Genomic DNA, 17,448 nt, shown 5'->3' with positions numbered 1-17,448 from the left:
GAGACAAAGTGATTTACTACTAAGCCATGCCAGATAAACATAAATCTCATGTATTCAGAAATATAACATCCAGCCCAGTCATGCAACAGTAGAGAGAATGTATGAGACTGTATGATGTCAGGCTGGTATTGGTAACATATCATGCAGTACAGTCTGACTCCCATAGGAAATGCAAAATGTGGAAGCTATCAACATCCCCAGGATACATCTACACAGGCAGATATATGCAGATACAGATATATATATATATATATATATATATATATATATATATATATATATATATAGATATATAGATATATACATACATATATATATATATATATATATATATATATATATATATATATATATATATATATATATATATATATATATATATACGTGACTACACATACACACGCAGAGATATGTACAGTAAGATACATATGTAGAAGGTGCACATGATATGGAGCAGCCACTATGCCTACAGTTCACACCTGAACAACTGGACACTGTATGGGCCACCCATACAAATTACAATTGTTTCCTGCAACATACACCCACTGAGAGGTCATAGAAAAAACACCACACACGTTTGCAGAAATGGAAAACCTTTATTTGTGTATTATTACATTTCTATATGCCATGTCATATAGCTGTTTAGACACTGACATCCACATAAAGAGAGTAATGCAACTGTGAAACACTTATACTAATACAGTCATCTGGAAAGGTTCACAACTGTTGCTGTCCAGCCCAAGCCCTTCAAATTGTACAATAGTAAAGACAGACTGCGTCACAGGATACCAAACAATCAACAGTATGTAATGCAGGTGTATAGTTCAGCAGCCTCTATCTACACTCTGTACAAAATCACTAGGTGGTAAAGACATCAGTTGACCAAATGGGATGTAACTGTTACATAACAAGGCATAACTGACATCATCACAAGCACATTGACAAAAAGAACAGTCTGTATGGCTGGAGGCAGTAGGCCTGCATTAAACCAATTAAGGTGAGTAATGTAAATATTGGTGAAGTATATGGTACTGTACATCCACATACCTTAAGGCAGCTCACCCCTGATATCCTCACATTTTGTAACAGCCTAGGTCATTTATGGTGCACCCTCCAGACTCAATACTACAGGGCCACACTGCTACATACACTGGCTTCTGGAGTGCATAAGGGCACACATGTATTGTGTAGGTGAAGCCCACACATATATGGCCCCAGCCCCACTGTATGTCTGGAGGATACAACAGCAGTGGATTGATGGCAGCAATGGCAGTATGATATACACACAGTCCACTACAGAGCAACTCCTGACAGCATGTCATATGTGCAAAGCTTGGTATGTATGTGGAGTACAGAGGCTGGAACACAGGCCCATATGTGGAAAACTGTTTCCATACGCTAAGCAAGCCACTGGTGTTACAGGATAGTCTGCAACATACCCTTAGCCAGGGAATTGAGGTTAGAAACATAAATAGATGTAGCCATGTACTGATAGCACTCAACACAGAGACTGCCAGTGAAATATCTGACACAGGACCTGTGTGGTGGACAGACTAAACATGGTAGGCACACCTCTGGCCACCAACAGGATAGGCCCACAGTTGAGAGCTATGCTGACAGACTGCATTCCAAGGAAACTTAGTATGTACACACACACACACACACACACACACACACACACACACACACACACACACACACACACACACACACACACACACTGTAACACCAGTACTATACAAAGCATAACACAACTCTACTCACACTCTGTCTGTAGTTCTGGAACCTCCTACAAATATGCAGCTGGCCTGAGTGTACTGGTTCCCCTGGAAGTGGTATTGCTACCTGCTGTCTGTAACACTGATGCCCACACACAGGAAGGATGTCCATCACACAGAAAAGGTAAAGAGACCACATGATGTAGGGATTTATAGTAGGTGGTTGCCATGACAGCGGTAATTGGAAGTACTACAAAGCAAGAGGGAGAGGGAGAGGGAGAGAGAGAGAGAGAGAGAGAGAGAGTGAGAGAGATTTAGGCAGCTGCCATTCATAAATACATCATTCCCACAACAGTTATGTGAAGCATGTGAAGTATATGTACATGTATTAGAATGTAGTACCTGGTCCATCGTAATGTGACAGATGATGTGAAATGAGTTAGATGTGCCATCAGATGCTGTTGTGATGATGTTCAACTGAACAACTGCGATAGACAATAGTGTTTCTCCCTGTGGATAGTGGGCCATAGCTGTTAACTGTGCAAGTCAGCACTGACAGATAAGATGTAAGCCATCATAGTTTGTGTTGTGTAATGGGGATTATGTATATTATGTGGCCAATAGCTGGTTGTGGACGTAATGCTATTATGATGGACATGTGAGAGCCACAGACCACCACTGGCAGGATACTCAGGTGAATCTGTAAAGTAGCATGCCAAAATCCCAAAGGTGTGTAACAGGGTTACCTGCAAACAGGTCCCACATACACCCCACTGTCAGGGTGTGTCCGTATGTGGCACCTGTCTGTGTTGTAGCAAGGCAGAACAGTGCAGCTGTGCAGGAAGGTGTTGTGAGATTGTGAAGCTGATGCCTGAATGTACCCCACATATAGGTATTCATATGTGTACATATGTCACGTATATAATATATAAGGATAAATGTATATCAGCATGTATGTCCAGAAATATACACATACTCATGTGTAGATATATATATGTGCACATATATATGAATTCACATATATCTACACATATATGGATATATACCTATATGCACATGTCTACATATGTACAACCACACAGGCAAACAGATATGTATGTAAAGACATGTCCTCTATATAACTACCACAGTGATGTGTGCTATGTGTGAGGCAGCAGCACACATAGCAATACACACAGATATCTACAGGTGGCAGTGTGTGCATCATGGATGGGTATGTCACATGTTAGTCCCTTCTTAGCAGCACATTACTCCCGCCTGTAAAGTATGCAATGAGAATATGGGGAAGTATGGCAGATACACATGTTGAGGTGGTCAGGATTGGTAGATATAGAGGACAATCTACAGGGGTGGTATGTGACACATGTGGTGGGTAAACACCGAGGATGGTATGTGTGGTCTGTGATGTAGATGCCCCATGGTCCCCAATATGGGCACAATGGGAACAAGGCTCCCACCAACTGCCACACACAACAGCAGCCCACATCCTGAAGGTGCCATGCTCCTCCTGCTGAGCCTCCAGACCTGGCACCTTCAGTCCACATCCTGAAGGTGCCAGGTCTGGAGGCTCAGCAGGAGGAGCATGTTGGCCATGTAAATGTGTGCTGGGTGCCTCAGACTGATGCAGCACATACCTCATGTGTCTGTGGATCCCGGTATGGTACAGACCCTTGACCTGAGCTCAGGGGACAGGAACATGTTGGTGTGTGCCCTGAGGGAGGGCCAATATCCCCTGGGTGGTTCCACCTGATAGTTTTGCTGTAACAGTACAATATGAGGCCCCAGGTTGGCATGCACATGTGATGTGGCCAGGTATCCTGGTCAGATGGGTGTGGAGAGGTGGATCAGCTGGCCAATAGAACATATACATGTTATTGTGTCACTGTTATAGTGCATTTGTTGGTAGTAATAGTCTACACAATCCTGGTACATGTCCAACAGCATGCATATATCCCCCCAATAACTCAAACTGTAGGATGTGCAGCAATCTCAGAGCAGCCATACCACGGGCATATATGTAAGCATAGTGGCCCTGACAATGGCATGCAAGTGAATAGTCTGTAACAGGCCAGAAATGTTAGTGTCCACACAGGGGACATGGCTACAATTACATAGCAGAAGGTGTGGTACAATACACAATCTGTCCAAATGGTAGTTAAGCTGTAGCCATACCTAATGTGTGTACAGTCTGTTGAAGCTGATATGGTGGAGGGGGTGACAGAGATGTGTATTACGAACTGTGGTAACCTTGCCATATGAGTTGCTCAGGCCTGTTTCCATCTTCATGTCTTTCAGGCAAGATGTCACACATCAGATTCCCCATGTATTCAGCGGATGAAAATGAGGTCATGATAACCCACTTGGTACAGCACTACCAGGTTCTCTTTGGCAGGACAGCCGATGACCAGCAGGAACAGACCGCCCTGTAGAATGTTCTAGTCTGTAGGGTCAATGATGTCAGCCTGCATAACTGCAGTTATGAGACGTTAGGGCATCATTTCAGTGACCTGCTTCATAATGCCCGTCGGCATGCTGCAGCAGTCTCGGGGGGGTCAACTCGCTATGGGGGGGCATGCCATCCATCCCATCTGACATGTGTGGAGGAGCTCCTGGCCAGCCTCGTGGCACTTGCCCATCCAGAACACCAACAACCACTGGACCCTTTTGTGGAGGTGGGTGTCAGCCACACACCAGCTGAGGAGCATGCAGGTAAGGACACGGGGCACATAAGTAGACCACTGTTGTGTAAATATCTGCTGTGGTACAGGTAGATCATGCATATCTGACATGTCGTAGATATATTGTGTTGCTGCATTGTAGTGATAAACAATGTCCAGATGTGGTAGTATTGTGGGAATTTACGGTTGATGTATGGTAGTAATGCACCCAGCCTATAGCAGTGCCACAGGTGTGGCCACTGACATTGCATCTTTCACTCTCTTGTGTAGGTCCATCTAGGGTAACAAAAAGGCAGCAGCCTGTAGGTGGTGAGTATGTCTTATGTAGATGCATGCCAATACACGTGACATGCAATGGTGATGGTATATTCCATGCACACATCTAACACACCTACCCTGAATGCATGCTAGACATGTGCATGTATTGTTGCTATGAAATGCACGGTCTCACAGGGGCGACCATGATAGGATATTGAAAGGGTATGTCACATGACTGCATGATTATTAACATCCTGTCATTGCGGAATGTGTCCACAGGGAGTAATATACTGTTGGCAGACATGGCCTACAGTAGTGACATGTTCTGAACAACACCCATTTACAGTGTAACACCAGTGTATATACCTGTAGGGCAATGCCAACTGCTGCAGAGATACACTATGGTATACGGTATTACAGTAGTCCAAATTATCAGCTGGGTCTGGGCTGCAACATGTGGTGTTCAGTGTATGGGACACTGCAAGCTGACACAAATGTGTAGAGCTTACCTGTCATGCATCTGCATAAAAGCTGAGGGAGGAAGGGTCACAGCATGACACACCAGTGCACTGCAGCAGGGAACCTAAGGATGGTAGGAATGGCTCTATCTGCATATAGTCAGGTTCAGGACCTGTGGCAGCCATAACCCTACCCACACTGCAATAGTGACAGCATTGTGTGAACACCATGGGATGTGCGCATGAGCAGACCTTGCAATCATGCAGAATAGGGGGACATGTGTAGGGTAGGCTGAACATACAGAAGCAATTGCAGAAGGCCCAGGCTGGTATACCCCTGCTATGAGCAGTGACTGCTGTAGTACACACAAGAGGTGTGATAAACCATCATGATAAGGGTGTGCACACATATGCCCACATGGTGTGTATGCATTGCGGTCAGCAGCCACACAGCTAACACAATCTGTAGACACTGCATGTGAAACTACAGGACATATATTACATACCGGGCTTGTTTACTGCTAAGGTATGCAGTGCTGTGGTCCCATGGCAGATCACAAATGTGTGTGTAAAATCAATAAAGGTGTGTACACCCCCCATAGCCATGATATGCTCTTATGGTTGTCAGTGTAAGCATGTCTGAAGTGGTTATACATGGTCTGTTGATGCTGAGAGCTGTAAATCAGGCATCAGGCATTCACCAATGATAACAGTCCACATATCATCCCAGGTATGTGTTGCTGAAACACATAGGAGCTGTGAGATGTACAGCTGACCTAACTGACACAGTACTACACATTCCGAAATGGGTTATACACATGTGTGTTGTGGTGCACAGTACATGGCAGGGTGCAGAACAGGTGCACAGCAATACTGTGTACATGGGTGCATTGGCATTCAGGGGAAGGGGCATCACCTAGTCACAGCACATGCATCATACACATGTATACCATTGCTAGCATGGATTGACTATAGCTGAACTGCATGCTGTTCAGTACCATATGTTCTGCATGTCAGCAGATGGGTAATAGAAGGACTGTGAGTACGATCATTGTGCAACCTCACCTGTATGTGTGTGTGTGCATCCTGGTGGTTAGTTAGTTTGCCTGCAGGGTCACTCTGGTGAAGTGGTGAGAGGTAGATGCATGTATGATGCGTGTGCGCATGTGTGTCTTTGTGTGTGTGGCCATGTATGCACATGTGTGATTGTAGGGTGTTCATACGGCTGTACCCCCCTTTGGGACCGTGCAGTACATGGACATGGAGTGCAACATTACACACCAGGAATACCTGTCATGTACTCACAGAACAGCAAATAGTATAATATTGTCTGTAGCATGGAACAGGCATACAGAGGGAAGGTAGACTCCAGGTACGCACTTAATATTGCAGTCAGCAGAGAGGTCACCTACAACCCATGTATGCAGCTCTACAGATGCATTGGGGAAGTAATAGTCAACACTAGGGAGTGTATCCAAATATTACAGCTGACACATGATGGGCTGATGGAGCAGCATATCTGGCATGTACTGAGCATTACATACACATGACACACCAGTCGGAGCTATTATGGGTACAACATAATAGCCCACACATATAGGGGCCATGCACATCATTCTGGCCATACAGAGGGTGCATACCAAATGGCAGCATTGAGGTCATGTAAATCCACTACACACAGATCAGGCAGGTAATGTAGCAACAAGCCTTGTGTTGTGGACACTTGTGTGGGCATTTAGAGTATTGTGATGTTAATGAGTGATATCAATGTGTGTATGTTAACAAGTGTGATGCAGGATGGGGTAACACATGGACATATACGTGGGACTGTCTATAAATCCATGGATAGGTAAGTTTTACGGAGATGTGTGTGTGTGTGTGTGTGTGTGTGTGTGTGTGTGTGTGTGTGTGTGTGTGTGTGTGTGTGTGTGTGTGTGTGTGTACTGTTAAGCAATGCTGTACAGGTTTTGAAGTGCGGTTACTGTTTTCCCCCACAGGTGGCGAGGTGGGTCAGGGTCCCTCCTGCATCCAGTCTGATGTAGGTGTCCATACAGACACCGATGATGATGATAATGTTGAGGCACAGATGGGGTTGTCAGGTGCCGACACTGTGCCATTTGACATTCCCCTTTTAGCCACCCCACCCCCAACACAGTTACAGGACTTGTACACACCCCATCACCAGTGGCCATAGCAGAGGGACAGCTGGCATTCAGTGGCAGTGCACAGGAAAATGTGGTAACCATGCCTACTGTGTCCAGTTGCAGTGGGCATAGCCAGATGTCTGGCAGGCTGCCACATTGATGGATGTCCCAGGGTGCTCGTGGTAGGGCTGCTGGACATCATGCCCCTGGCATAGGTGACATAGCTGTAACCATCAGAAGCATGTTTCAGTCTGTAATGGCAGCACAGGCATGTACTGAGCATTACACCAGACAGGGCCTTAGGCTGCAGAGGGCTGCTCTCGCATTTGTAAGTGACAACCTCCGTGAACGGTTGGGTGCCATCCATGCTTCTACCAAGCAAGTGGATAGAAGGCATGATGAGATGATAGCCCTCATCAGCCATGGTGTGTCCGTGCTTCAACATGTGGTGGGGATGCTGTGATGCCTGCATGGATGTGGGCCAGCAACACCAGCAGCTGGCAGTCAACATGGGCATGCTAGGACACCAAGGGACTCTTGTAGTGGAAGTAGTAGCCCTAGCAGTGCGAGGAGTGTGCTGTAAACCCCACACCACAGCAGGCCATGTGCACATGCTCCTGGCCAGTCCCAGGAGGGACATGATACCAGCAGAAAAATGTCTTCACCAGGTGAGAGTATCACTTTGACGCCTGTACCTGGACGTGCCTGCAGAACCCCTGGCAGGCACAGTCCACGTGTCCATGGCCAGAGGCAGTGAACTGCACATCCTGCCAGGTATGGTCTGCAGCTGTCCATAAACATCTGTGTAGGGCAGCCACAAGACAGAACTGTGTGCATGCACACCCACACACTATGCAAACACATATAGGGTGTGGGTGTGCATGCCTGACACAGCTGCCCTGATGTGACCATACCTGCACATCCTGCCAGGTATGGTCTGCAGCTGTCCATAAACATCTGTGTAGGGCAGCCACAAGACAGAACTGTGTGCATGCACACCCACACACTATGCAAACACATATAGGGCAACCTCATACCTACACACACCACATTACCTCAGCCAGCTTTCCAGAGTACACCCCTCACCCACACACATGGTGTCAAATGTATGGCCCACCCCTGGCCTCTAACAGACCAACTCCACACCCTGTGCATATGATGATACCTGTGCCCCATCCTATCATCCATACCATCGATGCAGGGACAGGCTGATATGGTTCTGATGCACACAGTGACTGTACACCAGTGTACCACAGTCCTGCAGTGCAACGTGTTGTAGGGAGTAGAGTGTGAGGCATATTTGGCAGGTAGTGTAGCCGTCCAGCAATGCTGCCTTCCAGCTGTTAGTAACACTGCTTGGTTGTGGTCTCTAAAATGATATGCACTTGTGTTGTAGGTGTACATGTGTCAGCACGAGGATGGTCTGCAGTCATATTGCACAATGGGGTATGTCACTGTGCTGACACCATGGCAGTGACATATCTGGGGTAGAGTCGAACACATTTCACAGTTTACTATATCGGGTATTGCCTGTGCCACATGGACAGGTGGCCTACTGAGGCATGTATACCCTTCAACCTGATGTAGACCCATCCACATTCACACCCACTGTTACTTGCCAACACTGGGACTAAGCCCCTACCTAGCAATGTTGTGATACTGACGTGTGTGGCTTACATTGCACAAACCCTGCCTTAACCACTCTGTATCCAACAGACCTTATTCTGCCCAGCAACAAAATGAACAGCCCTTGCAGGTCTTGAACTCAGGACCCTTTACACTGAAGTCACAGCACTTAACCACTACGCCATGACCACTGTGGAAACAGGTGTTGTTTTGCCAATATAGCTGTCATTATACATATTGAGTAGTATTGAACAATTGCCTTTACTTCCTAGATTGTGTAGTCCTTGTTATTAATATGACTGTTGCATCACATATGTTGTTTTATCATAATGTACACATAGCAGATACATACGGCAGGATACATGTGGGAGGGTATAAACAACTGTGACATTTACTCATGACAGGTATATGGTTGTATACATATCATAGGTGTATAGATGTCTAAGTGTACATACACAGGTATACACATACATATGTCTGTATGCACATCTGTATAGTGCTACATATAAATGGCCATGTGCACATCTCTTTGTGTGTATATATGTATACATATCTATACATATATGTATCTATACATATGTGTATATATAGGTATACGTATATGTACATATAGATATATGTATATATAGCTATATATGTATGCACATCCTATGTGTACAGATATGCCTAGTTATGTTGGTATATATATATATATATATATATATATATATATATATATATATATATATATATATATATATAGATATGTGCATACATATCTAGTCCAATATATATAATACTGTTGATATATCTGTAGATATCCATACGTATATGTGCATATGTATCACTATCTGTATAAGTGTAGACAGATTCCTATTACAAGAATGAAAGTTCACTACTTCGAACTTGTAATAGGAAGCCTCACTTCTGCAAAAGTTCACTTTAACGAAAGTAAACTTTTGCTTAAGTGCACTTCACCGAAAACACCGCAGCACAGTGGAGGACATAAAAATCAAGCTATGTCCTCCACTTATGGTGCGATAGTCCCTATGGGCTATCCCCTTACTATGACCGGTGCCCTAACCCTAAGGTTCATGAGTACTGCATGGAAGTTCAGTACAACACGCATTTGTTGTACTGAACTTCGCGTAAGTGCACTTTCGATTAAGTGCACTTTCGCTGCAGTGAGCATTCCATGCAATATTTCAAATTAGTGAAAATTCGATCTAATGTTTGGAACCCGTGTAGACATATATTGCTCTGTATATGCATATATTTTTGTGTGTATATGTATATCTATGTACATATACATACCCATCTATATATGTCAATATGTATATGTGTAATCATATATATATAGATATCTAGATGATTATATGTACAGATATTTCACCATATGTCCTGGATATGGAGTGTAGCCCTACCCCAGCCCCTATAGTCCCAACTTCGTAGTGCAAGGGGATGTCAGGTATGTATAGCAGGTATATTAGTAGACTATTGCTACTGTAATTGGGATTGTCTTCACAGACATAGTGTGTGTGGGAAGTCACATTTGCTTTCCACATGTGCGCCATTGGCTACTGATAGACATCCTAAAGACATCATAGTAAAATACCACTGCTAGCACGTAATGCCCCTGTGAACTGGAGCAGAGATATTGGCCAATATATGTGGACATTCCGAAATACTCTGTATAGTCCTGAGGTATACACAGAACCCCTTAGTGCAAAACATGTGTACCATGCATGACAATATGGATGTTAACAGCCATGTAGATGGATATAACACAAAACAACTGGTATACATATGCCACCATAGGTTATACATTCACACACCTCTGTCTGGCCTGACAGATAATAACCACGGGTACAGGGGTGACATGGCCACATACTATCCACTAGATATTGACATACATCTGTACAGCATCCCACTGCACTGTCTGACATACGTGACTGTTAAGGAAGGCCTAGCAGCAGTACATCCAGCAAGTATCTGCACATGACTTCTCACTGGGTAAGTACACTAAGCTGTTAGGCATTTAACAATGCGCTGTACAGGCTACAGGCAGACTGGCTCAACACTGGCCTACATCTCCTATGGGGAATGCACATGTACCTGCATATATAGCAGACTCTGCAGGCATGTCACAGCACAGGGTAAGATAAATCTTTGTGAAAGTGCATAACCACAACCAATGTGAACACAACCACAGCCACATATGGTAAACTAGCATAATATTACAGTATATGGACTATCTGTTCAACACCATCCTCATATGTGCCACTCACAGACTAACCCTACATATACTGGGCTGCTACACGATTTGGTCTGCTGGCTGTCTGTGGTATGGGACATGTGTGTGTATGGCCCTACAAATGTAAGCCAATACAGTAACATACAGTGGAGCAGCATGTAACATCAGATAGGATGGGAACTATAACAATTACATCTACCACAGTCTGTACACAGGCTAAAGAACATATTAACAATACACACACTGTCGACATTCACCATAGTTACACAGACCTCAGTACTGTACAGATGACTACAGAATGTCCAGGTTATGTCATCAAATATAACCCCTACTGTACATAATATGTGTAGCATTCTGATATCTCACTGGCTTGTTATCAGATATGATGACACTAATGATGGTGTACAGCATATATGCACCTCTTAATGCACGACATATGTACAAAGGTTGACAGAGTTGTGGCTGGAAGCACATACACAGGGCCAATATTGACATGTTGCTGTGATAATCTCATACATTTACTGTTGTAACAGGGTTTGTTGCAACATATGTCCTATGAAGTCGGTAACTGTCATGGCTTTCACCATTTACAGACTGCAGTTTTCACACTACCTTCTGCAGTTCACAGATACATGCTCTGTGCATAAGGCATGAAACCAAGGGCACAACACACTGCCCAGTCTGCAGATGACCCTACAGATGCAGATTCCTCATAAACATAGAACTGACATGGCAGGTATTAAAACATGTAGGACAGCCATATCCACACACACAGTGTTAAACCAACATTACTCCACATGCAGTATAGCAGAACTTAAAGTCTGTAGTCAGGTCAGGCACATCCCCCTCCTGTGTGTTGCCCTGTTTCCACAGCGTATGTTGTTAGAGGTAAATCCCCAATCCATCTGAGATGCAGTTTGCCAAACAACAGATCTAGTTCCTGCTCACAGTGAATGAAAAGGGCCGACACCAACATGATGTTCCTAGATATTGGAGTGTGTTTCTATGCAATTGGCTATGGGAATGTTACCACAGCTGTTCCACATGCAATCAGCTAGGGGAGGGCTGAAATTCATGCAGAGGCCATCAGCTGATCTTGTGCATCACTGAAAATACACATGCTGCTGCCTAAGCAAAGCAGTTGTAGGTCTCCGCATCCACCAGAGAGGGAGTGAGAGAGGCAGACATAGACAAAGACACGTCAGGGAGGGGAGGGAGTGTAAAACCTAAGCATGTTTGTGTCACACACCTACCAGCACAGGGTATCAAATCCCTGCTGACTATGTCGTGCTATCACATTTCTATGCAGTTATTGGATGCGCCACATAGGTTACATGTTGTGAAGCTCTCAGAACGCATATGTGATGGTGAGTGACATCTGCAACAGGGATATGGTAGCTATATGGTAGGTGTAGTACACGTACCTGTCCGCATGTACAGTTGCCAGTGACAACACAGCCACATTCTCACATGGACACACACACATTGACACACTTGGCAGAGTCAGTAATACAACCCATCACTACTGAGATTGCCACAACACAATACTGTGCAGCTGTCACATGCACCACAAAGGTCATACAGAGGTGATATGGGCAAAGGGTATGTGGAGGTGTCTGACATCAGACAGCATGCTTCAGTATGCCAATAGGGGCTGTAGTGAGTGTGGATGTGACCATATGCATCATACAGCACACACACACAAGCACACAGGGTGCCAGTACTGACATGCATGGGTGCATTTCTGCATGGATGTGTGGTGCCGACTGTGCCAGACAGCTATACAAGGCTAGGTGATGGGTATAGTTTGGCATCAGGCCACATGACGATGGTCAGCATTGTGGCTCAGGGCTGTGGTTTCTGCATTTTCCCACACAGGTGGATATTGCATCCCCCATCCAGTCACCTGGGTGACTATTGTATGTGGCCAATGCTGTGCATCACTTGCCATGTATGTGTTCCTTAGTCCATGATATGGACAGTGTCTGGGATGTGCACACATCCCACATGCATGTACAGTGACATGTGGAACCATATCTGGGGCGTCTGGCCCATGTTGTGTACACAGATTATCAACAGTTGTGCCAATCTTGGCCACTTGTGGTGGAAACTGGTAATGGATGGCAGGTTTACCCTGCACCTACAGTGATAGCATGCTAATGGCATTCCCTGGTGTTAGTGGCATCTGACCATACAGGGCATGTTTTCAGGCATGGTATTTCCTCTGTGGGTCACATGTGATGGCATCACAGGTGTTGCAGGTGTCCAGTGGGGAACATGGGGAAGGTGCACTGTCTGCATGTACGTGCCTATTGGACAGGGTACCATGCCCTCTGTAGCCCACTGCAATCATTCCATAGTTACTATCAGTGGCCAATATGCAGTGTACTGCCCACATATTGGCTGTTGCCTAGGTGTGTGTGTGTGTGTGTGTGTGTGTGTGTGTGTGTGTGTGTGTGTGTGTGTGTGGGACATGGGTTGATAATGTGCTCTGGGTAATACTGGGGTTGCTAACTGTGATTGCCTGGCCTTGAGGTCACGTATGGGTATGGATTTGCACCCCAGCCTCTCGGCTATTTCACATCTGTTATCCCTGCATGGTGGACATTGTGATATACACTAGGGCCACCATATAAAAAAATTTGCAAAACCCACTCAACACTGAGCCCAGGTATCACACACTCACACCCACCTCCCCACAGGATATGAGTTACACACACACCTGTCACATCTGAGAGTATAATCTCTACCTAACTAGTTTATTACACTACAGCACTATGCAGTTATAGTACACGCCACAGAGATTACTGGAGTACCTCTTCCCCAAAGGTGTATATCACATCGGATGAGATCAGCAGGATTGGCAAAGTAGGACATCCGACTTGTAGTGAGTGTGGCTAGGCTAAAATGCATTGCTCCCTATACAGACAGTGACACTTGCACAAAACATCCACAACCAACATGTGTGGGTGTAGAACCCCTAACAGGGGTCTATATCACACTAAAGCAAGGAGCTGTTGTAGGACGCACCACATGGATTGCTGGAGAGCTCCTTCCCCAAAGGTGTATTTCACAATGAATGACATCAGCAGGATTGCCAAAGTAGGGCATTTGAAATGTACTGAGTGTGACTATCCTAAAATGCATTGCTCCCTACACAGACATTGAAACACACACAAAACATCCAGAATCACTATGGGTGGGAATATAACCCTACAAGGGTTCTATATCACACAACAGCAGTACACGCTACAGAGATTACTGGGCTCCATCCTTCCCAGAGGTGTATTTCTAGGTGGATGACATCAGCAGACATGCCAAAGCTGAGCATTTGAATTGTAGGGAGTCTGACTACCCTAAAAAGCATTGTTCTCTACACAGACAGACACACACATACTTGCCATGTCTGGGATTAGAACACCTACCTAATTAATTTATCATACTACAACAGTATGCAGTTACAGGACACGCTATGGAGATTACTGGAGTACAGCCTTCCCAGAGGAGTATTTCTAGGTGGATGACATCAGCAGCCTTACCAAAGATGAGTATTTGAATTGTAGAGAGTGTGACTACCCTAAAAAGCATTGATCTCTACACAGACAGACACACACACAAATGTATACAGTTGCCATGTCTGGGAATTTAACTCCTACCTAGCTATTTTATCACACTACAGCAGTACAAAGTTATGGTACATGCCAGAGAGATTAATGGGATACAACTCTCCCAAGGGTGTATATCACAGTGGATGACCTTAGCAGGCTTGTCATAGTAGGGCTATGGGGAGGGCGGTGTGTGTGCATGGGTCATAACCCATTCATCTACAGGTTGACACACCATATGCGGTGCACACAGGGTCATATTGTACAGGTACGCTTATACAGCTGCTAGATGACTACTTCCTTGTACAGTCATGTTTCACAGCTGGCACGTGCACCAATAGTCTGTGACACTGACAGATATATTTGGCTAGTATCTGCAGTGAGTGACATCTGAACCTCATGTGTTTGGGGCCCTTTGGCTGCGTGCTGGGTGGAACAGGCCTGGATGGCTCCTTGTCACAGTCACCCTCTTCCACACATCTATGTACATCTACTTTTGGCTTATTATAGTGTGTTGTCCTTACATATATGTCTGTATTCCTATCCACTGTGTGTGCAAGGCATGCATGGTGCATACTGATGAGTGACTGCACTAACATCTGCAACTGCCAGATATGTCTGGTCCACTGGTGTTTCCAGACATGACCTTCATGTTTTAAGTGTGTGAGCATGCCCAGTATGAACTTTCAGTATGTTGTTGCCTGACATTGCCTTCATTTCTGTGTGTGTGTGAGCATGCCCAGTATGGCCTTCTGTATTTAATGTGTGGATCGAATCCAGGTAATTTGTACTGCAGTACTGACCTTGGTGTTGTACACCAACAGGTGGCATGCTGTTTCTGCAGGATATCCATTAAGCATTGACTGTTCCTACATTTCTGCATAGGATGGGGGGGCTCAGCCGACTATTTCTACATTTCTACACAGGATGGGGGGGCACACCTGACTGTTATTACATTACTACATAGGGTGGGGGGGCTCACCTGACTATTTCTACATTTCTACACAGGATGGGGGGGCACACCTGACTGTTATTACATTACTACATGGGGGGGGGCACACCAGTCTATTTCTATATTTCTACACAGGGTTGGGGGGGACACAACTGACTCATTACATTACTACATAGGGTGTGGGGGCTCACCTGACTATTTATACATTTCTACACAGGATGAGGGGCACACCTGACTGTTATTACATTACTACATGGGGGGCACACCGGTCTATTTCTACATTTCTACATTTCTATACAGGGTTGGGGGGGGCACACCTGACTGTTATTACATTACTATGTAGTATTTGGGGGGCACACGTGACACTTGTACACATTTGCTATGACTGTACTTGTATGTTAGGTACTCCATTTCATTCTGTATTGTTAACTATTATGCTGACTAGAGGCATACCAGTGTACTACAGATCATGGCTTTGGTTGCCCTACATATTATTGCCTGACTTCCTACCCTTCAGAACTAACATCCCTCTGCCTGCCCTGCTGTAGTCTGCCTGTGTAGGCTTGGTGGCGGGGAGGTTAACCATAGCCATCATACAGGGGCCATGACACAGGCTGTGTTTGGGTTTGTCTACACTTCTCCTGCTGGCTGAGACTGTTGTTGGGTATGTGAACTGCCCTGACTGGCATGTGTGGGTCATATGGACACACATGTCCCTCAGCACATTTCCTGCAGTGAGTTTTGTCACCCTGTGTAGTACTGGCTGCTATGGTGACTCCAGTACGTGTTACAGATGTCATGGTGCCACTATGGGTGTCTACTGTCTGCTGCCATAACATTCATTTCCCATGCATGCTCACATCCATACCATAGATGTAGGTAATGACACATTCTACTTCATACGGCAATTGGTAGGTTGATTGACATACCTTGAGGGTGTGATAAACTTGCAGATGGTGCTGGAGGGCTGCCTATGTTGGATGCACATAGTACACTCCCTATACATGGTTGAGCAGAGGTAGTGTCATGTTTGGCATCCCTTTTACTGTATGTGCGAGTCAGAGAGAGGTGTCATTCCTTGGGTCTCTACTGTGTCAATGTATGTGCTATGTGTTGTCTCTTTGCCGCAGCCTCGGCATACTGGGCACACCTCCATCTGCCTACTGGGGCAGGCTCAGATTGTTCCTCCTCTGAGTCACTCTGTGTCTGTGCAGGCTTTGACACTGGTGGGGGACTGTTTGGCCCTGCCCCATGCTGTTCCTGCTGCAGCTGTTTTAGTAGGATCATATTGTGTAGCATAGCACATACCATAACAATTTGGGTGCATGTAGCTAGTGAGTACTGCAAGGCTCCACCGGATGTGTACTGACACCGGAACCATGACCTGAGCATCCCAAACACATGCTCTATTATAAGTCTGGTCTGTGCATGTGCCTCATTATGGCGTTCTTGTTCAGGTGTGTGTGCATTTCTGATGGGTGTCATCAGCCACGGCTCCAGTGTGTAATCAGCATCCCCCACAAGGTGACCATAGGGGATGTCCGCATTGGCAAATCTCTGGTACAGCTGCATCAGATGCCATATGTGGGAATCATCATAGCTTCCTGGGCAGCCAGCACACACATTCATTATAATGCCCTGGGCATCACATATGACCTGGCAGTTGGAGGGGATGCTCCTGCGGTTGATGTAGGCCCTACCCTGATCACCATGTGGTGCTTTGATGCATATGTGCGCGCAGTCTATAGCACCCACTACCTCAGGGTAATCTGCTAT

The sequence above is a fragment of the Protopterus annectens genome, chromosome 5.part0 (assembly GCF_019279795.1).
Source record: "Protopterus annectens isolate FY-2018-M chromosome 5.part0, PAN1.0, whole genome shotgun sequence".
Lineage (NCBI taxonomy): Eukaryota > Metazoa > Chordata > Ceratodontiformes > Protopteridae > Protopterus > Protopterus annectens.
Note: the sequence above shows the minus strand (reverse complement) of the source record.